Source organism: Camelus dromedarius, chromosome 21, assembly GCF_036321535.1.
Source record: "Camelus dromedarius isolate mCamDro1 chromosome 21, mCamDro1.pat, whole genome shotgun sequence".
In the NCBI taxonomy this organism is placed as follows: domain Eukaryota; kingdom Metazoa; phylum Chordata; class Mammalia; order Artiodactyla; family Camelidae; genus Camelus; species Camelus dromedarius.
This window is the reverse complement of record NC_087456.1, coordinates 2,675,818-2,699,145: the sequence shown is the minus strand read 5'-3', so window position 1 is coordinate 2,699,145 and position 23,328 is coordinate 2,675,818.

The window sequence follows — 23,328 nt, the reverse complement described above, 5'->3', positions numbered from 1 at the left end:
ACTCACACTTATCTCTCAGAACTGAGCATGTGGAGAGACGTTCGTTCATGTAGCACAAAGGGAACGGGTTGCAGGAGAAACTTTTACTCTGGTTTCTCAGTCTGTTTCCTAGTGCCGGTTTGATGTTCCTGCAGTTTTCACTATTAAACCGAGTTGGAACTAGTTCCTCCCCATATATATTTATGCATTGGAGTTTGCAACTGAAGAGAAACTTTGTATTCCCAACAAGCTAGGTGAAGGACGGCTTTCACACACACTTATCTCTCAGAACTGAGCATGTGGAGAGATGTTCGTTCATCTAGCACAAAGGGAACGGGTTGCAGGAGAAACTTTTTCTCTGGTTTCTCAGTCTGTTTCCTAGTGCCGGTTTGAAGTTCCTGCAGTTTTCACTGTAAAACCGAGTTGGAGCTAGTACCTCCCCATATATATGTATGGAGTGGAGTTTGCAACTGAAAAGAAACTTTGTGTTCCCAACAAGCTATATGAAGGACGGCTTTCACACACAGTTATCTCTCAGAACTGAGCATGTGGAGAGACTTTCGTTCATGTAGCACAAAGGGAACGGGTTGCAGGAGAAACTTTTACTCTGGTTTCTCAGTCTGTTTCGTAGTGCCGGTTTGAAGTTCATGCAGTTTTCACTGTAAAACCGAGTTGGAGCTAGTACCTCCCCATATATATTTATTGATTGTAGTTTGCAACTGAAGAGAAACTTTGTGTTCCCAACAAGCTAGGTGAAGGACGGCTTTCACACACACTTATCTCTCAGAACTGAGCATGTGGAGAGACTTTCGTTCATGTAGCACAAAGGGAACGGGTTGCAGGAGAAACTGTTACTCTGGTTTCTCAGTCTGTTTCCTAGTGCCGATTTGAAGTTCCTGCAGTTTTCACTATAAAACCGAGTTGGAACTAGTTCCTCCCCATACATATGTATGGAGTGGAGTTTGCAACTGAAAAGAAACTTTGTGTTCCCAACAAGCTAGGTGAAGGACGGCTTTCACACACACTTATCTCTCAGAACTGAGCATGTGGAGAGACGTTCGTTCATCTAGCACAAACGGAACAGGTTGCAGGAGAAACATTTACTCTGGTTTCTCAGTCTGTTTCCTAGTGCCGGTTTGAAGTTCCTGCAGTTTTCACTGTAAAACCGAGTTGGAGCTAGTACCTCCCCATATATATGTATGCAGTGGAGTTTGCAACTGAAAAGAAACTTTGTGTTCCCAACAAGCTAGGTGAAGGACGGCTTTCACACACACTTATCTCTCAGAACTGAGCATGTGGAGAGACGTTCGTTCATGTAGCACAAAGGGAACGGGTTGCAGGAGAAACTTTTACTCTGGTTTCTCAGTCTGTTTCCTAGTGCCGGTTTGACGTTCCTGCAGTTTTCACTATTAAACCGAGTTGGAACTAGTTCCTCCCCATATATATGTATGGAGTGGAGTTTGCAACTGAAGAGAAACTTTGTATTCCCAACAAGCTAGGTGAAGGACGGCTTTCACACACACTTATCTCTCAGAACTGAGCATGTGGAGAGACGTTCGTTCATCTAGCACAAAGGGAACGGGTTGCAGGAGAAACTTTTACTCTGGTTTCTCATTCTGTTTCCTAGTGCCGGTTTGACGTTCCTGCAGTTTTCACTGTAAAACCGAGTTGGAGCTAGTACCTCCCCATATATATGTATGGATTGGAGTTTGCAAATGAAGAGAAACTTTGTGTTCCCAACAAGCTAGGTGAAGGATGGCTTTCACACACACTTATCTCTCAGAACTGAGCAAGTGGAGAGACGTTCGTTCATCTAGCACAAACGGAACGGGTTGCAGGAGAAACTGTTATTCTGATTTCTCAGTGTGTTTCCTAGTTCCGGTTTGAAGTTCCTGCAGTTTTCAGTGTAAAACCGAGTTGGAGCTAGTACCTCCCCATATATATTTATAAATTGGAGTTTGCAACTGAAGAGACACTTTGTATTCCCAACAAGCTAGGTGAAGGACGGCTTTCACACACACTTATCTCTCAGAACTGAGCATGTGGAGAGACGTTCGTTCATCTAGCACAAAGGGAACGGGTTGCAGGAGAAACATTTACTCTGGTTTCTCTGTCTGTTTCCTAGTCCCGGTTTGAAGTTCCTGCAGTTTTCACTGTAAAACCGAGTTGGAGCTAGTACCTCCCCATATATATGTATGCAGTGGAGTTTGCAACTGAAAAGAAACTTTGTGTTCCCAACAAGCTAGGTGAAGGACGGCTTTCACACACACTTATCTCTCAGAACTGAGCATGTGGAGAGACGTTCGTTCATGTAGCACAAAGGGAACGGGTTGCAGGAGAAACTTTTACTCTGGTTTCTCAGTCTGTTTCCTAGTGCCGGTTTGACGTTCCTGCAGTTTTCACTATTAAACCGAGTTGGAACTAGTTCCTCCCCATATATATGTATGGAGTGGAGTTTGCAAATGAAGAGAAACTTTGTGTTCCCAACAAGCTAGGTGAAGGATGGCTTTCACACACACTTATCTCTCAGAACTGAGCAAGTGGAGAGACGTTCGTTCATCTAGCACAAACGGAACGGGTTGCAGGAGAAACTGTTATTCTGATTTCTCAGTCTGTTTCCTAGTTCCGGTTTGAAGTTCCTGCAGTTTTCAGTGTAAAACCGAGTTGGAGCTAGTACCTCCCCATATATATTTATAAATTGGAGTTTGCAACTGAAGAGACACTTTGTATTCCCAACAAGCTAGGTGAAGGACGGCTTTCACACACACTTATCTCTCAGAACTGAGCATGTGGAGAGACGTTCGTTCATGTAGCACAAAGGGAACGGGTTGCAGGAGAAACTGTTACTCTGGTTTCTCAGTCTGTTTCCTAGTGCCGATTTGAAGTTCCTGCAGTTTTCACTATAAAACCGAGTTGGAACTAGTTCCTCCCCATACATATGTATGGAGTGGAGTTTGCAACTGAAAAGAAACTTTGTGTTCCCAACAAGCTAGGTGAAGGACGGCTTTCACACACACTTATCTCTCAGAACTGAGCATTTGGAGAGACGTTCGTTCATCTAGCACAAACGGAACAGGTTGCAGGAGAAACATTTACTCTGGTTTCTCAGTCTGTTTCCTAGTGCCGGTTTGAAGTTCCTGCAGTTTTCACTGTAAAACCGAGTTGGAGCTAGTACCTCCCCATATATATGTATGCAGTGGAGTTTGCAACTGAAAAGAAACTTTGTGTTCCCAACAAGCTAGGTGAAGGACGGCTTTCACACACACTTATCTCTCAGAACTGAGCATGTGGAGAGACGTTCGTTCATGTAGCACAAAGGGAACGGGTTGCAGGAGAAACTTTTACTCTGGTTTCTCAGTCTGTTTCCTAGTGCCGGTTTGACGTTCCTGCAGTTTTCACTATTAAACCGAGTTGGAACTAGTTCCTCCCCATATATATGTATGGAGAGGAGTTTGCAACTGAAGAGAAACTTTGTATTCCCAACAAGCTAGGTGAAGGACGGCTTTCACACACACTTATCTCTCAGAACTGAGCAAGTGGAGAGACGTTCGTTCATCTAGCAAAAAGGGAACGGGTTGAAGGAGAAACTTTACTCTGGTTTCTCAGTCTGTTTCCTAGTGCCGGTTTGAAGTTCCTGCGGTTTTCACTGTAAAACCGAGTTTGAGCTAGTACCTCCCCATATATATGTAAGGAGTGTAGTTTGCGACTGAAAAGAAACTTTGTGTTCCCAACAAGCAAGGTGAAGGACGGCTTTCACACACACTTATCTCTCTGAAATGAGCATGTGGAGAGACGTTCGTTCATCTAGCACAAAGGGAACATGTTGCAGGAGAAACTTTTACTCTGGTTTCTCAGTCTGTTTCCTAGTGCCGGTTTGAAGTTCCTGCAGTTTTCACTGTAAAACCGAGTTGGAGCTAGTACCTCCTCCTAAATATGTATGTAGTGGAGTTTGCAACTGAACAGAAACTTTGTGTTCCCAACAAGCTAGGTGAAGGACGGCTTTCAGACATACATATCTCTCAGAAATGAGCATGTGGAGAGACTTTCGTTCATCTAGCACGAATGGAACGGGTTGCAGGAGAAACTTTTACTCTGGATTCTCAGTCTGTTTCCTAGTGCCGGTTTGAAGTTCCTGCAGTTTTCACTGTAAAACCGAGTTGGAGCTAGTACATCCCCATATATATGTATGCACTGGAGTTTGCAAATGAAGAGAAACTTTGTGTTCCCAACAATCTAGGTGAAGGATGGCTTTCACACACACTTATCTCTCAGAACTGGGCATGTGGAGAGACGTTCGTTCATCTAGCAAAATGGGAACGGGTTGCAGGAGAAACTGTTACTCTGGTTTCTCAGTCTGTTTCCTAGTGCCGGTTTGAAGTTCCTGCAGTTTTCACTATAAAACCGAGTTGGAACTAGTTCCTCCCCATATATATGTATGGATTGGAGTTTGCAACTGAAGAGAAACTTTGTATTCCCAACAAGTTGGTTGAAGGACGGCTTTCACACACACTTATCTCTCAGAACTGAGCATGTGGAGACACGTTCGTTCATCTATCACAAAGGGAACGGGTTGAAGGAGAAACTTTACTCTGGTTTCTCAGTCTGTTTCCTAGTGCCGGTTTGAAGTTCCTGCAGTTTTCACTGTAAAACCGAGTTTGAGCTAGTACCTCCCCATATATATGTAAGGAGTGTAGTTTGCAACTGAAAAGAAACTTTGTGTTCCCAACAAGCAAGGTGAAGGACGGCTTTCACACACACTTATCTCTCTGAAATGAGCATGTGGAGAGACGTTCGTTCATCTAGCACAAAGGGAACATGTTGCAGGAGAAACTTTTACTCTGGTTTTTCAGTCTGTTTCCTAGTGCTGGTTTGAAGTTCCTGCAGTTTTCACTGTAAAACCGAGTTGGAGCTAGTACCTCCTCCTAAATATGTATGTAGTGGAGTTTGCAACTGAAAAGAAACTTTGTGTTCCCAACAAGCTAGGTGAAGGACGGCTTTCAGACATACATATCTCTCAGAAATGAGCATGTGGAGAGACTTTCGTTCATCTAGCACGAATGGAACGGGTTGCAGGAGAAACTTTTACTCTGGATTCTCAGTCTGTTTCCTAGTGCCGGTTTGAAGTTCCTGCAGTTTTCACTGTAAAACCGAGTTGGAGCTAGTACCTCCCCATATATATGTATGGATTGGAGTTTGCAAATGAAGAGAAACTTTGTGTTCCCAACAATCTATGTGAAGGATGGCTTTCACACACACTTATCTCTCAGAACTGGGCATGTGGAGAGACGTTCGTTCATCTAGCAAAATGGGAACGGGTTGCAGGAGAAACTGTTACTCTGGTTTCTCAGTCTGTTTCCTAGTGCCGGTTTGAAGTTCCTGCAGTTTTCACTATAAAACCGAGTTGGAACTAGTTCCTCCCCATATATATGTATGGATTGGAGTTTGCAACTGAAGAGAAACTTTGTATTCCCAACAAGTTGGTTGAAGGACGGCTTTCACACACACTTATCTCTCAGAACTGAGCATGTGGAGAGACGTTCGTTCATCTAGCACAAAGGGAACGGTTTGCAGGAGAAACTTTTTCTCTGGTTTCTCAGTCTGTTTCCTAGTGCCGGTTTGAAGTTCCTGCAGTTTTCACTGTAAAACCGAGTTGGAGCTAGTACCTCCCCATATATATGTATGGAGTGGAGTTTGCAACTGAAAAGAATCTTTGTGTTCCCAACAAGCTATGTGAAGGACGGCTTTCACACACAGTTATCTCTCAGAACTGAGCATGTGGAGAGACGTTCGTTCATGTAGCACAAAGGGAACGGGTTGCAGGAGAAACTTTTACTCTGGTTTCTCATTCTGTTTCGTAGTGCCGGTTTGAAGTTCATGCAGTTTTCACTGTAAAACCGAGTTGGAGCTAGTACCTCCCCATATATATGTATGGATTGGAGTTTGCAACTGAAGAGAAACTTTGTGTTCCCAACAAGCTAGGTGAAGGACGGCTTTCACACACACTTATCTCTCAGAACTGAGCAAGTGGAGAGACGTTCGTTCATCTAGCACAAACGGAACGGGTTGCAGGAGAAACTGTTATTTTGATTTCTCAGTGTGTTTCCTAGTTCCGGTTTGAAGTTCCTGCAGTTTTCACTATGAAACCGAGTTGGAACTAGTTCCTCCCCATATATATGTATGGATTGGAGTTTGCAACTGAAGAGAAACTTTGTGTTCCCAACAAGCTAGGTGAAGAAAGGCTTTCACACACACTTATCTCTCAAAACTGAGCATGTGGAGAGACGTTCGTTCATCTAGCACAAAGGGAACGGGTTGCAGGAGAAACATTTACTCTGGTTTCTCTGTCTGTTTCCTAGTCCCGGTTTGAAGTTCCTGCAGTTTTCACTGTAAAACCGAGTTGGAGCTTGTACCTCCCCATATATATGTATGGAGTGGAGTTTGCAAATGAAAAGAAACTTTGTGTTCCCAACAAGCTATGTGAAGGACGGCTTTCACACACAGTTATCTCTCAGAACTGAGCATGTGGAGAGACTTTCGTTCATGTAGCACAAAGGGAACGGGTTGCAGGAGAAACTTTTACTCTGGTTTCTCATTCTGTTTCGTAGTGCCGGTTTGAAGTTCATGCAGTTTTCACTGTAAAACCGAGTTGGAGCTAGTACCTCCCCATATATATTTATTGATTGTAGTTTGCAACTGAAGAGAAACTTTGTATTCCCAACAAGCTAGGTGAAGGACGGCTTGCACACACAATTATCTCTCAGAACTGAGCATGTGGAGAGACTTTCGTTCATCTAGCAAAAAGGGAACGGGTTGCAGGAGAAAACGTTACTCTGGTTTCTCAGTCTGTTTCCTAGTGCCGGTTTGAAGTTCCTGCATTTTTCACTATAAAACCGAGTTGGAACTTGTTCCTCCCCATATATATGTATGGATTGGAGTTTGCAACTGAAGAGAAACTTTGTGTTCCCAACAAGCTAGGTGAAGGACGGCTTTCACACACACTTATCTCTCAGAACTGAGCATGTGGAGAGACGTTCGTTCATCTAGCACAAACGGAACAGGTTGCAGGAGAAACATTTACTCTGGTTTCTCAGTCTGTTTCCTAGTGCCGGTTTGAAGTTCCTGCAGTTTTCACTGTAAAACCGAGTTGGAGCTAGTACCTCCCCATATATATGTATGGAGTGGAGTTTGCAACTGAAAAGAAACTTTGTGTTCCCAACAAGCTAGGTGAAGGACGGCTTTCACACACACTTATCTCTCAGAACTGAGCATGTGGAGAGACTTTCGTTCATGTAGCACAAAGGGAACGGGTTGCAGGAGAAACTGTTACTCTGGTTTCTCAGTCTGTTTCCTAGTGCCGATTTGAAGTTCCTGCAGTTTTCACTATAAAACCGAGTTGGAACTAGTTCCTCCCCATATATATGTATGGAGTGGAGTTTGCAACTGAAAAGAAACTTTGTGTTCCCAACAAGCTAGGTGAAGGACGGCTTTCACACACACTTATCTCTCAGAACTGAGCATGTGGAGAGACGTTCGTTCATCTAGCACAAACGGAACAGGTTGCAGGAGAAACATTTACTCTGGTTTTTCAGTCTGTTTCCTAGTGCCGGTTTGAAGTTCCTGCAGTTTTCACTGTAAAACCGAGTTGGAGCTAGTACCTCCCCATATATATGTATGCAGTGGAGTTTGCAACTGAAAAGAAACTTTGTGTTCCCAACAAGCTATGTGAAGGACGGCTTTCACACATACATATCTCTCAGAAATGAGCATGTGGAGAGACGTTCGTTCATCTAGCACGAGGGGAACGGGTTGCAGGAGAAACTTTTACTCTGGTTTCTCAGTCTGTTTCCTAGTGCCGGTTTGAAGTTCCTGCAGTTTTCACTGTAAAACCGAGTTGGAGCTAGTACCTCCTCCAGTATATGTATGTAGTGGAGTTTGCAACTGAAAAGAAACTTTGTATTCCCAACAAGTTGGTTGAAGGACGGCTTTCACACACACTTATCTCTCAGAACTGAGCATGTGGAGAGACGTTCGTTCATCTAGCACAAACGGAACAGGTTGCAGGAGAAACATATACTCTGGTTTCTCAGTCTGTTTCCTATTGCCGGTTTGAAGTTCCTGCAGTTTTCACTGTAAAACCGAGTTGGAGCTAGTACCTCCCCATATATATGTATGGAGTGGAGTTTGCAACTGAAAAGAAACTTTGTGTTCCCAACAAGCTATGTGAAGGACGGCTTTCACACACACTTGTCTCTCAGAACTGAGCATGTGGAGAGACGTTCGTTCATCTAGCACAAAGGGAACGGGTTGCAGGAGAAACATTTACTCTGGTTTCTCAGTCTGTTTCCTAGTGCCGGTTTGAATTTCCTGCAGTTTTCACAGTAAAACCGAGTTGGAGCTAGTACCTCCCCATATATATGTATGGAGTGGAGTTTGCAACTGAAAAGAAACTTTGTGTTCCCAACAAGCTAGGTGAAGTACGGCTTTCACACACACTTATCTCTCAGAACTGAGCATGTGGAGAGAAGTTCGTTCATGTAGCACAAAGGGAACGGGTTGCAGGAGAAACTTTTACTCTGGTTTCTCATTCTGTTTCCTAGTGCCGGTTTGAAGTTCCTGCAGTTTTCACTATTAAACCGAGTTGGAACTAGTTCCTCCCCATATATATGTATGGAGTGTAGTTTGCAACTGAAGAGAAACTTTGTATTCCCAACAAGCTAGGTGAAGAACGGCTTTCACACACACATATCTCTCAGAACTGAGCATGTGGAGAGACTTTCGTTCATCTAGCACAAAGGGAACGGGTTGCAGGAGAAACTTTTTCTCTGGTTTCTCAGTCTGTTTCCTAGTGCCGGTTTGAAGTTCCTGCAGTTTTCACTGTAAAACCGAGTTGGAGCTAGTACCTCCCCATATATATGTATGGAGTGGAGTTTGCAACTGAAAAGAATCTTTGTGTTCCCAACAAGCTATGTGAAGGACGGCTTTCACACACAGTTATCTCTCAAAACTGAGCATGTGGAGAGACGTTCGTTCATGTAGCACAAAGGGAACGGGTTGCAGGAGAAACTTTTACTCTGGTTTCTCATTCTGTTTCGTAGTGCCGGGTTGAAGTTCATGCAGTTTTCACTGTAAAACCGAGTTGGAGCTAGTACCTCCCCATATATATGTATGGATTGGAGTTTGCAACTGAAGAGAAACTTTGTGTTCCCAACAAGCTAGGTGAAGGACGGCTTTCACACACACTTATCTCTCAGAACTGAGCAAGTGGAGAGACGTTCGTTCATCTAGCACAAACGGAACGGGTTGCAGGAGAAACTGTTATTTTGATTTCTCAGTGTGTTTCCTAGTTCCGGTTTGAAGTTCCTGCAGTTTTCACTATAAAACCGAGTTGGAACTAGTTCCTCCCCATATATATGTATGGATTGGAGTTTGCAACTGAAGAGAAACTTTGTGTTCCCAACAAGCTAGGTGAAGAAAGGCTTTCACACACACTTATCTCTCAAAACAGAGCATGTGGAGAGACGTTCGTTCATCTAGCACAAAGGGAACGGGTTGCAGGAGAAACATTTACTCTGGTTTCTCTGTCTGTTTCCTAGTCCCGGTTTGAAGTTCCTGCAGTTTTCACTGTAAAACCGAGTTGGAGCTTGTACCTCCCCATATATATGTATGGAGTGGAGTTTGCAAATGAAAAGAAACTTTGTGTTCCCAACAAGCTAGGTGAAGGACGGCTTTCACACACACTTATCTCTCAGAACTGAGCATGTGGAGAGACGTTCGTTCATCTAGCACAAACGGAACAGGTTGCAAGAGAAACATTTACTCTGGTTTCTCAGTCTGTTTCCTAGTGCCGGTTTGAAGTTCCTGCAGTTTTCACTGTAAAACCGAGTTGGAGCTAGAACCTCCCCATATATATGTATGCAGTGGAGTTTGCAACTGAAAAGAAACTTTGTGTTCCCAACAAGCTATGTGAAGGACGGCTTTCACACATACATATCTCTCAGAAATGAGCATGTGGAGAGACGTTCGTTCATCTAGCACGAGGGGAACGGGTTGCAGGAGAAACTTTTACTCTGGTTTCTCAGTCTGTTTCCTAGTGCCGGTTTGAAGTTCCTGCAGTTTTCACTGTAAAACCGAGTTGGAGCTAGTACCTCCTCCAGTATATGTATGTAGTGGAGTTTGCAACTGAAAAGAAACTTTGTATTCCCAACAAGTTGGTTGAAGGACGGCTTTCACACACACTTATCTCTCAGAACTGAGCATGTGGAGAGACGTTCGTTCATCTAGCACAAACGGAACAGGTTGCAGGAGAAACATATACTCTGGTTTCTCAGTCTGTTTCCTATTGCCGGTTTGAAGTTCCTGCAGTTTTCAGTGTAAAACCGAGTTGGAGCTAGTACCTCCCCATATATATGTATGGAGTGGAGTTTGCAACTGAAAAGAAACTTTGTGTTCCCAACAAGCTATGTGAAGGACGGCTTTCACACACACTTGTCTCTCAGAACTGAGCATGTGGAGAGACGTTCGTTCATCTAGCACAAAGGGAACGGGTTGCAGGAGAAACATTTACTCTGGTTTCTCAGTCTGTTTCCTAGTGCCTGTTTGAATTTCCTGCAGTTTTCACAGTAAAACCGAGTTGGAGCTAGTACCTCCCCATATATATGTATGGAGTGGGGTTTGCAACTGAAAAGAAACTTTGTGTTCCCAACAAGCTAGGTGAAGGACGGCTTTCACACACACTTATCTCTCAGAACTGAGCATGTGGAGAGACGTTCGTTCATGTAGCACAAAGGGAACGGGTTGCAGGAGAAACTTTTACTCTGGTTTCTCATTCTGTTTCCTAGTGCCGGTTTAAAGTTCCTGCAGTTTTCACTATTAAACCGAGTTGGAACTAGTTCCTCCCCATATATATGTATGGAGTGTAGTTTGCAACTGAAGAGAAACTTTGTATTCCCAACAAGCTATGTGAAGAACGGCTTTCACACACACATATCTCTCAGAACTGAGCATGTGGAGAGACGTTCGTTCATGTAGCACAAAGGGAACGGGTTGCAGGAGAAACTTTTACTCTGGTTTCTCATTCTGTTTCGTAGTGCCGGGTTGAAGTTCATGCAGTTTTCACTGTAAAACCGAGTTGGAGCTAGTACCTCCCCATATATATGTATGGATTGGAGTTTGCAACTGAAGAGAAACTTTGTGTTCCCAACAAGCTAGGTGAAGGACGGCTTTCACACACACTTATCTCTCAGAACTGAGCAAGTGGAGAGACGTTTGTTCATCTAGCACAAACGGAACGGGTTGCAGGAGAAACTGTTATTTTGATTTCTCAGTGAGTTTCCTAGTTCCGGTTTGAAGTTCCTGCAGTTTTCACTATAAAACCGAGTTGGAACTAGTTCCTCCCCATATATATGTATGGATTGGAGTTTGCAACTGAAGAGAAACTTTGTGTTCCCAACAAGCTAGGTGAAGAAAGGCTTTCACACACACTTATCTCTCAAAACAGAGCATGTGGAGAGACGTTCGTTCATCTAGCACAAAGGGAACGGGTTGCAGGAGAAACATTTACTCTGGTTTCTCAGTCTGTTTCCTAGTGCCGGTTTGAAGTTCCTGCAGTTTTCACTGTAAAACCGAGTTGGAGCTAGTACCTCCCCATATATATGTATGGATTGGAGTTTGCAAATGAAGAGAAACTTTGTGTTCCCAACAAGCTAGGTGAAGGATGGCTTTCACACACACTTATCTCTCAGAACTGAGCATGTGGAGAGACGTTCGTTCATGTAGCACAAAGGGAACGGGTTGCAGAAGAAACTTTTACTGTGGTTTCTCATTCTGTTTCGTAGTGCCGGTTTGAAGTTCATGCAGTTTTCACTGTAAAACCGAGTTGGAGCTAGTACCTCCCCATATATATTTATGGATTGTAGTTTGCAACTGAAGAGAAACTTTGTATTCCCAACAAGCTAGGTGAAGGACGGCTTGCACACACAATTATCTCTCAGAACTGAGCATGTGGAGAGACTTTCGTTCATCTAGCAAAAAGGGAACGGGTTGCAGGAGAAAACGTTACTCTGGTTTCTCAGTCTGTTTCCTAGTGCCGGTTTGAAGTTCCTGCATTTTTCACTATAAAACCGAGTTGGAACTTGTTCCTCCCCATATATATGTATGGATTGGAGTTTGCAACTGAAGAGAAACTTTGTGTTCCCAACAAGCTAGGTGAAGGACGGCTTTCACACACACTTATCTCTCAGAACTGAGCATGTGGAGAGACGTTCGTTCATCTAGCACAAACGGAACAGGTTGCAGGAGAAACATTTACTCTGGTTTCTCAGTCTGTTTCCTAGTGCCGGTTTGAAGTTCCTGCAGTTTTCACTGTAAAACCGAGTTGGAGCTAGTACCTCCCCATATATATGTATGGAGTGGAGTTTGCAACTGAAAAGAAACTTTGTGTTCCCAACAAGCTAGGTGAAGGACGGCTTTCACACACACTTATCTCTCAGAACTGAGCATGTGGAGAGACTTTCGTTCATGTAGCACAAAGGGAACGGGTTGCAGGAGAAACTGTTACTCTGGTTTCTCAGTCTGTTTCCTAGTGCCGATTTGAAGTTCCTGCAGTTTTCACTATAAAACCGAGTTGGAACTAGTCCCTCCCCATATATATGTATGGAGTGGAGTTTGCAACTGAAAAGAAACTTTGTGTTCCCAACAAGCTAGGTGAAGGACGGCTTTCACACACACTTATCTCTCAGAACTGAGCATGTGGAGAGACGTTCGTTCATCTAGCACAAAGGGAACGGGTTGCAGGAGAAACTGTTACTCTGGTTTCTCAGTCTGTTTCCTAGTGCCGATTTGAAGTTCCTGCAGTTTTCACTATAAAACCGAGTTGGAACTAGTTCCTCCCCATATATATGTATGGAGTGGAGTTTGCAACTGAAAAGAAACTTTGTGTTCCCAACAAGCTATGTGAAGGACGGCTTTCACACACACTTGTCTCTCAGAACTGAGCATGTGGAGAGACGTTCGTTCATCTAGCACAAAGGGAACGGGTTGCAGGAGAAACATTTACTCTGGTTTCTCAGTCTGTTTCCTAGTGCCGGTTTGAATTTCCTGCAGTTTTCACAGTAAAACCGAGTTGGAGCTAGTACCTCCCCATATATATGTATGGAGTGGAGTTTGCAACTGAAAAGAAACTTTGTGTTCCCAACAAGCTAGGTGAAGTACGGCTTTCACACACAGTTATCTCTCAAAACTGAGCATGTGGAGAGACGTTCGTTCATGTAGCACAAAGGGAACGGGTTGCAGGAGAAACTGTTATTTTGATTTCTCAGTGTGTTTCCTAGTTCCGGTTTGAAGTTCCTGCAGTTTTCACTATAAAACCGAGTTGGAACTAGTTCCTCCCCATATATATGTATGGATTGGAGTTTGCAACTGAAGAGAAACTTTGTGTTCCCAACAAGCTAGGTGAAGAAAGGCTTTCACACACACTTATCTATCAAAACAGAGCATGTGGAGAGACGTTCGTTCATCTAGCACAAAGGGAACGGGTTGCAGGAGAAACATTTACTCTGGTTTCTCTGTCTGTTTCCTAGTCCCGGTTTGAAATTCCTGCAGTTTTCACTGTAAAACCGAGTTGGAGCTTGTACCTCCCCATATATATGTATGGAGTGGAGTTTGCAAATGAAAAGAAACTTTGTGTTCCCAACAAGCTATGTGAAGGACGGCTTTCACACACAGTTATCTCTCAGAACTGAGCATGTGGAGAGACGTTCGTTCATCTAGCACAAAGGGAACGGGTTGCAGGAGAAACTTTTTCTCTGGTTTCTCAGTCTGTTTCCTAGTGCCGGTTTGAAGTTCCTGCAGTTTTCACTGTAAAACCGAGTTGGAGCTAGTACCTCCCCATATATATGTATGGAGTGGAGTTTGCAACTGAAAAGAAACTTTGTGTTCCCAACAAGCTAGGTGAAGGACGGCTTTCACACACACTTATCTCTCAGAACTGAGCATTTGGAGAGACGTTCGTTCATCTAGCACAAACGGAACAGGTTGCAAGAGAAACATTTACTCTGGTTTCTCAGTCTGTTTCCTAGTGCCGGTTTGAAGTTCCTGCAGTTTTCACTGTAAAACCGAGTTGGAGCTAGAACCTCCCCATATATATGTATGCAGTGGAGTTTGCAACTGAAAAGAAACTTTGTGTTCCCAACAAGCTATGTGAAGGACGGCTTTCACACATACATATCTCTCAGAAATGAGCATGTGGAGAGACGTTCGTTCATCTAGCACGAGGGGAACGGGTTGCAGGAGAAACTTTTACTCTGGTTTCTCAGTCTGTTTCCTAGTGCCGGTTTGAAGTTCCTGCAGTTTTCACTGTAAAACCGAGTTGGAGCTAGTACCTCCTCCAGTATATGTATGTAGTGGAGTTTGCAACTGAAAAGAAACTTTGTATTCCCAACAAGTTGGTTGAAGGACGGCTTTCACACACACTTATCTCTCAGAACTGAGCATGTGGAGAGACGTTCGTTCATCTAGCACAAACGGAACAGGTTGCAGGAGAAACATTTACTCTGGTTTCTCAGTCTGTTTCCTATTGCCGGTTTGAAGTTCCTGCAGTTTTCACTGTAAAACCGAGTTGGAGCTAGTACCTCCCCATATATATGTATGGAGTGGAGTTTGCAACTGAAAAGAAACTTTGTGTTCCCAACAAGCTATGTGAAGGACGGCTTTCACACACACTTGTCTCTCAGAACTGAGCATGTGGAGAGACGTTCGTTCATCTAGCACAAAGGGAACGGGTTGCAGGAGAAACATTTACTCTGGTTTCTCAGTCTGTTTCCTAGTGCCTGTTTGAATTTCCTGCAGTTTTCACAGTAAAACAGAGTTGGAGCTAGTACCTCCCCATATATATGTATGGAGTGGAGTTTGCAACTGAAAAGAAACTTTGTGTTCCCAACAAGCTAGGTGAAGGACGGCTTTCACACACACTTATCTCTCTGAACTGAGCATGTGGAGAGACGTTCGTTCATGTAGCACAAAGGGAACGGGTTGCAGGAGAAACTTTTACTCTGGTTTCTCATTCTGTTTCCTAGTGCCGGTTTAAAGTTCCTGCAGTTTTCACTATTAAACCGAGTTGGAACTAGTTCCTCCCCATATATATGTATGGAGTGTAGTTTGCAACTGAAGAGAAACTTTGTATTCCCAACAAGCTAGGTGAAGAACGGCTTTCACACACACATATCTCTCAGAACTGAGCATGTGGAGAGACGTTCGTTCATCTAGCACAAAGGAACGGGTTGCAGGAGAAACTTTTTCTCTGGTTTCTCAGTCTGTTTCCTAGTGCCGGTTTGAAGTTCCTGCAGTTTTCACTGTAAAACCGAGTTGGAGCTAGTACCTCCCCATATATATGTATGGAGTGGAGTTTGCAACTGAAAAGAATCTTTGTGTTCCCAACAAGCTATGTGAAGGACGGCTTTCACACACAGTTATCTCTCAAAACTGAGCATGTGGAGAGACGTTCGTTCATGTAGCACAAAGGGAACGGGTTGCAGGAGAAACTTTTACTCTGGTTTCTCATTCTGTTTCGTAGTGCCGGGTTGAAGTTCATGCAGTTTTCACTGTAAAACCGAGTTGGAGCTAGTACCTCCCCATATATATGTATGGATTGGAGTTTGCAACTGAAGAGAAACTTTGTGTTCCCAACAAGCTAGGTGAAGGACGGCTTTCACACACACTTATCTCTCAGAACTGAGCAAGTGGAGAGACGTTTGTTCATCTAGCACAAACGGAACGGGTTGCAGGAGAAACTGTTATTTTGATTTCTCAGTGAGTTTCCTAGTTCCGGTTTGAAGTTCCTGCAGTTTTCACTATAAAACCGAGTTGGAACTAGTTCCTCCCCATATATATGTATGGATTGGAGTTTGCAACTGAAGAGAAACTTTGTGTTCCCAACAAGCTAGGTGAAGGACGGCTTTCACACACACTTATCTCTCAGAACTGAGCATGTGGAGAGACGTTCGTTCATCTAGCACAAACGGAACAGGTTGCAGGAGAAACATATACTCTGGTTTCTCAGTCTGTTTCCTATTGCCGGTTTGAAGTTCCTGCAGTTTTCACTGTAAAACCGAGTTGGAGCTAGTACCTCCCCATATATATGTATGGAGTGGAGTTTGCAACTGAAAAGAAACTTTGTGTTCCCAACAAGCTAGGTGAAGGACGGCTTTCACACACACTTGTCTCTCAGAACTGAGCATGTGGAGAGACGTTCGTTCATCTAGCACAAAGGGAACGGGTTGCAGGAGAAACATTTACTCTGGTTTCTCAGTCTGTTTCCTAGTGCCTGTTTGAATTTCCTGCAGTTTTCACAGTAAAACCGAGTTGGAGCTAGTACCTCCCCATATATATGTATGGAGTGGAGTTTGCAACTGAAAAGAAACTTTGTGTTCCCAACAAGCTAGGTGAAGGACGGCTTTCACACACACTTATCTCTCAGAACTGAGCATGTGGAGAGACGTTCGTTCATGTAGCACAAAGGGAACGGGTTGCAGGAGAAACTTTTACTCTGGTTTCTCATTCTGTTTCCTAGTGCCGGTTTAAAGTTCATGCAGTTTTCACTATTAAACCGAGTTGGAACTAGTTCCTCCCCATATATATGTATGGAGTGTAGTTTGCAACTGAAGAGAAACTTTGTATTCCCAACAAGCTAGGTGAAGAACGGCTTTCACACACACATATCTCTCAGAACTGAGCATGTGGAGAGACGTTCGTTCATCTAGCACAAAGGGAACGGGTTGCAGGAGAAACTTTTTCTCTGGTTTCTCAGTCTGTTTCCTAGTGCCGGTTTGAAGTTCCTGCAGTTTTCACTGTAAAACCGAGTTGGAGCTAGTACCTCCCCATATATATGTATGGAGTGGAGTTTGCAACTGAAAAGAATCTTTGTGTTCCCAACAAGCTATGTGAAGGACGGCTTTCACACACAGTTATCTCTCAAAACTGAGCATGTGGAGAGACGTTCGTTCATGTAGCACAAAGGGAACGGGTTGCAGGAGAAACTTTTACTCTGGTTTCTCATTCTGTTTCGTAGTGCCGGGTTGAAGTTCATGCAGTTTTCACTGTAAAACCGAGTTGGAGCTAGTACCTCCCCATATATATGTATGGATTGGAGTTTGCAACTGAAGAGAAACTTTGTGTTCCCAACAAGCTAGGTGAAGGACGGCTTTCACACACACTTATCTCTCAGAACTGAGCAAGTGGAGAGACGTTTGTTCATCTAGCACAAACGGAACGGGTTGCAGGAGAAACTGTTATTTTGATTTCTCAGTGAGTTTCCTAGTTCCGGTTTGAAGTTCCTGCAGTTTTCACTATAAAACCGAGTTGGAACTAGTTCCTCCCCATATATATGTATGGATTGGAGTTTGCAACTGAAGAGAAACTTTGTGTTCCCAACAAGCTAGGTGAAGAAAGGCTTTCACACACACTTATCTCTCAAAACAGAGCATGTGGAGAGACGTTCGTTCATCTAGCACAAAGGGAACGGGTTGCAGGAGAAACATTTACTCTGGTTTCTCAGTCTGTTTCCTAGTGCCGGTTTGAAGTTCCTGCAGTTTTCACTGTAAAACCGAGTTGGAGCTAGTACCTCCCCATATATATGTATGGATTGGAGTTTGCAAATGAAGAGAAACATTGTGTTCCCAACAAGCTAGGTGAAGGATGGCTTTCACACACACTTATCTCTCAGAACTGAGCATGTGGAGAGACGTTCGTTCATGTAGCACAAAGGGAACGGGTTGCAGAAGAAACTTTTACTGTGGTTTCTCATTCTGTTTCGTAGTGCCGGTTTGAAGTTCATGCAGTTTTCACTGTAAAACCGAGTTGGAGCTAGTACCTCCCCATATATATTTATGGATTGTAGTTTGCAACTGAAGAGAAACTTTGTATTCCCAACAAGCTAGGTGAAGGACGGCTTGCACACACAATTATCTCTCAGAACTGAGCATGTGGAGAGACTTTCGTTCATCTAGCAAAAAGGGAACGGGTTGCAGGAGAAAACGTTACTCTGGTTTCTCAGTCTGTTTCCTAGTGCCGGTTTGAAGTTCCTGCAGTTTTCACTATAAAACCGAGTTGGAACTTGTTCCTCCCCATATATATGTATGGATTGGAGTTTGCAACTGAAGAGAAACTTTGTGTTCCCAACAAGCTAGGTGAAGGACGGCTTTCACACACACTTATCTCTCAGAACTGAGCATGTGGAGAGACGTTCGTTCATGTAGCACAAAGGGAACGGGTTGCAGGAGAAACTTTTACTCTGGTTTCTCATTCTGTTTCCTAGTGCCGGTTTAAAGTTCCTGCAGTTTTCACTATTAAACCGAGTTGGAACTAGTTCCTCCCCATATATATGTATGGAGTGTAGTTTGCAACTGAAGAGAAACTTTGTATTCCCAACAAGCTAGGTGAAGAACGGCTTTCACACACACATATCTCTCAGAACTGAGCATGTGGAGAGACGTTCGTTCATCTAGCACAAAGGGAACGGGTTGCAGGAGAAACTTTTTCTCTGGTTTCTCAGTCTGTTTCCTAGTGCCGGTTTGAAGTTCATGCAGTTTTCACTGTAAAACCGAGTTGGAGCTAGTACCTCCCCATATATATGTATGGAGTGGAGTTTGCAACTGAAAAGAATCTTTGTGTTCCCAACAAGCTATGTGAAGGACGGCTTTCACACACAGTTATCTCTCAAAACTGAGCATGTGGAGAGACGTTCGTTCATGTAGCACAAAGGGAACGGGTTGCAGGAGAAACTTTTACTCTGGTTTCTCATTCTGTTTCGTAGTGCCGGGTTGAAGTTCATGCAGTTTTCACTGTAAAACCGAGTTGGAGCTAGTACCTCCCCATATATATGTATGGATTGGAGTTTGCAACTGAAGAGAAACTTTGTGTTCCCAACAAGCTAGGTGAAGGACGGCTTTCACACACACTTATCTCTCAGAACTGAGCAAGTGGAGAGACGTTTGTTCATCTAGCACAAACGGAACGGGTTGCAGGAGAAACTGTTATTTTGATTTCTCAGTGAGTTTCCTAGTTCCGGTTTGAAGTTCCTGCAGTTTTCACTATAAAACCGAGTTGGAACTAGTTCCTCCCCATATATATGTATGGATTGGAGTTTGCAACTGAAGAGAAACTTTGTGTTCCCAACAAGCTAGGTGAAGAAAGGCTTTCACACACACTTATCTCTCAAAACAGAGCATGTGGAGAGACGTTCGTTCATCTAGCACAAAGGGAACGGGTTGCAGGAGAAACATTTACTCTGGTTTCTCAGTCTGTTTCCTAGTGCCGGTTTGAAGTTCCTGCAGTTTTCACTGTAAAACCGAGTTGGAGCTAGTACCTCCACATATATATGTATGGATTGGAGTTTGCAAATGAAGAGAAACTTTGTGTTCCCAACAAGCTAGGTGAAGGATGGCTTTCACACACACTTATCTCTCAGAACTGAGCATGTGGAGAGACGTTCGTTCATCTAGCACAAAGGGAACGGGTTGCAGAAGAAACTTTTACTGTGGTTTCTCATTCTGTTTCGTAGTGCCGGTTTGAAGTTCATGCAGTTTTCACTGTAAAACCGAGTTGGAGCTAGTACCTCCCCATATATATTTATGGATTGTAGTTTGCAACTGAAGAGAAACTTTGTATTCCCAACAAGCTAGGTGAAGGACGGCTTGCACACACAATTATCTCTCAGAACTGAGCATGTGGAGAGACTTTCGTTCATCTAGCAAAAAGGGAACGGGTTGCAGGAGAAAACGTTACTCTGGTTTCTCAGTCTGTTTCCTAGTGCCGGTTTGAAGTTCCTGCAGTTTTCACTATAAAACCGAGTTGGAACTTGTTCCTCCCCATATGTATGTATGGATTGGAGTTTGCAACTGAAGAGAAACTTTGTGTTCCCAACAAGCTAGGTGAAGGACGGCTTTCACACACACTTATCTCTCAGAACTGAGCATGTGGAGAGACGTTCGTTCATCTAGCACAAACGGAACAGGTTGCAGGAGAAACATTTACTCTGGTTTCTCAGTCTGTTTCCTAGAGCCGGTTTGAAGTTCCTGCAGTTTTCACTGTAAAACCGATTTGGAGCTAGTACCTCCCCATATATATGTATGGAGTGGAGTTTGCAACTGAAAAGAAACTTTGTGTTCCCAACAAGCTAGGTGAAGGACGGCTTCACTCACACTTATCTCTCAGAACTGAGCATGTGGAGAGACGTTCGTTCATGTAGCACAAAGGGAACGGGTTGCAGGAGAAACTTTTACTCTGGTTTCTCAGTCTGTTTCCTAGTGCCGGTTTGATGTTCCTGCAGTTTTCACTATTAAACCGAGTTGGAACTAGTTCCTCCCCATATATATGTATGGAGTGGAGTTTGCAACTGAAAAGAAACTTTGTGTTCCCAACAAGCTATATGAAGGACGGCTTTCACACACAGTTATCTCTCAGAACTGAGCATGTGGAGAGACTTTCGTTCATCTAGCACAAAGGGAACGGGTTGCAGGAGAAACTTTTTCTCTGGTTTCTCAGTCTGTTTCGTAGTGCCGGTTTGAAGTTCATGCAGTTTTCACTGTAAAACCGAGTTGGAGCTAGTACCTCCCCATATATATTTATTGATTGTAGTTTGCAACTGAAGAGAAACTTTGTGTTCCCAACAAGCTAGGTGAAGGACGGCTTTCACACACACTTATCTCTCAGAACTGAGCATGTGGAGAGACTTTCGTTCATGTAGCACAAAGGGAACGGGTTGCAGGAGAAACTGTTACTCTGGTTTCTCAGTCTGTTTCCTAGTGCCGATTTGAAGTTCCTGCAGTTTTCACTATAAAACCGAGTTGGAACTAGTTCCTCCCCATACATATGTATGGAGTGGAGTTTGCAACTGAAAAGAAACTTTGTGTTCCCAACAAGCTAGGTGAAGGACGGCTTTCACACACACTTATCTCTCAGAACTGAGCATGTGGAGAGACGTTCGTTCATGTAGCACAAAGGGAACGGGTTGCAGGAGAAACTTTTACTCTGGTTTCTCAGTCTGTTTCCTAGTGCCGGTTTGAAGTTCTTGCAGTTTTCACTATTAAACCGAGTTGGAACTAGTTCCTCCCCATATATATGTATGGAGTGTAGTTTGCGACTGAAGAGAAACTTTGTATTCCCAACAAGCTAGGTGAAGAACGGCTTTCACACACACATATCTCTCAGAACTGAGCATGTGGAGAGACGTTCGTTCATCTAGCACAAAGGAACGGGTTGCAGGAGAAACTTTTTCTCTGGTTTCTCAGTCTGTTTCCTAGTGCCGGTTTGAAGTTCCTGCAGTTTTCACTGTAAAACCGAGTTGGAGCTAGTACCTCCCCATATATATGTATGGAGTGGAGTTTGCAACTGAAAAGAATCTTTGTGTTCCCAACAAGCTATGTGAAGGACGGCTTTCACACACAGTTATCTCTCAAAACTGAGCATGTGGAGAGACGTTCGTTCTTGTAGCACAAAGGGAACGGGTTGCAGGAGAAACTTTTACTCTGGTTTCTCATTCTGTTTCGTAGTGCCGGTTTGAAGTTCATGCAGTTTTCACTGTAAAACCGAGTTGGAGCTAGTACCTCCCCATATATATGTATGGATTGGAGTTTGCAACTGAAGAGAAACTTTGTGTTCCCAACAAGCTAGGTGAAGGACGGCTTTCACACACACTTATCTCTCAGAACTGAGCAAGTGGAGAGACGTTCGTTCATCTAGCACAAACGGAACGGGTTGCTGGAGAAACTGTTATTTTGATTTCTCAGTGTGTTTCCTAGTTCCGGTTTGAAGTTCCTGCAGTTTTCACTATAAAACCGAGTTGGAACTAGTTCCTCCCCATATATATGTATGGATTGGAGTTTGCAACTGAAGAGAAACTTTGTGTTCCCAACAAGCTAGGTGAAGAAAGGCTTTCACACACACTTATCTCTCAAAACAGAGCATGTGGAGAGACGTTCGTTCATCTAGCACAAAGGGAACGGGTTGCAGGAGAAACATTTACTCTGGTTTCTCTGTCTGTTTCCTAGTCCCGGTTTGAAGTTCCTGCAGTTTTCACTGTAAAACCGAGTTGGAGCTTGTACCTCCCCATATATATGTATGGAGTGGAGTTTGCAAATGAAAAGAAACTTTGTGTTCCCAACAAGCTATGTGAAGGACGGCTTTCACACACAGTTATCTCTCAGAACTGAGCATGTGGAGAGACGTTCGTTCATCTAGCACAAAGGGAACGGGTTGCAGGAGAAACTTTTTCTCTGGTTTCTCAGTCTGTTTCCTAGTGCCGGTTTGAAGTTCCTGCAGTTTTCACTGTAAAACCGAGTTGGAGCTAGTACCTCCCCATATATATGTATGGATTGGAGTTTGCAAATGAAGAGAAACTTTGTGTTCCCAACAAGCTAGGTGAAGGATGGCTTTCACACACACTTATCTCTCAGAACTGAGCATGTGGAGAGACGTTCGTTCATGTAGCACAAAGGGAACGGGTTGCAGAAGAAACTTTTACTGTGGTTTCTCATTCTGTTTCGTAGTGCCGGTTTGAAGTTCATGCAGTTTTCACTGTAAAACCGAGTTGGAGCTAGTACCTCCCCATATATATTTATGGATTGTAGTTTGCAACTGAAGAGAAACTTTGTATTCCCAACAAGCTAGGTGAAGGACGGCTTGCACACACAATTATCTCTCAGAACTGAGCATGTGGAGAGACTTTCGTTCATCTAGCAAAAAGGGAACGGGTTGCAGGAGAAAACGTTACTCTGGTTTCTCAGTCTGTTTCCTAGTGCCGGTTTGAAGTTCCTGCAGTTTTCACTGTAAAACCGAGTTGGAGCTAGTACCTCCCCATATATATGTATGGAGTGGAGTTTGCAACTGAAAAGAAACTTTGTGTTCCCAACAAGCTAGGTGAAGGACGGCTTTCACTCACACTTATCTCTCAGAACTGAGCATGTGGAGAGACGTTCGTTCATGTAGCACAAAGGGAACGGGTTGCAGGAGAAACTTTTACTCTGGTTTCTCAGTCTGTTTCCTAGTGCCGGTTTGATGTTCCTGCAGTTTTCACTATTAAACCGAGTTGGAACTAGTTCCTCCCCATATATATTTATGGATTGGAGTTTGCAACTGAAGAGAAACTTTGTATTCCCAACAAGCTAGGTGAAGGACGGCTTTCACACACACTTATCTCTCAGAACTGAGCATGTGGAGAGACTTTCGTTCATGTAGCACAAAGGGAACGGGTTGCAGGAGAAACTGTTACTCTGGTTTCTCAGTCTGTTTCCTAGTGCCGATTTGAAGTTCCTGCAGTTTTCACTATAAAACCGAGTTGGAACTAGTTCCTCCCCATAC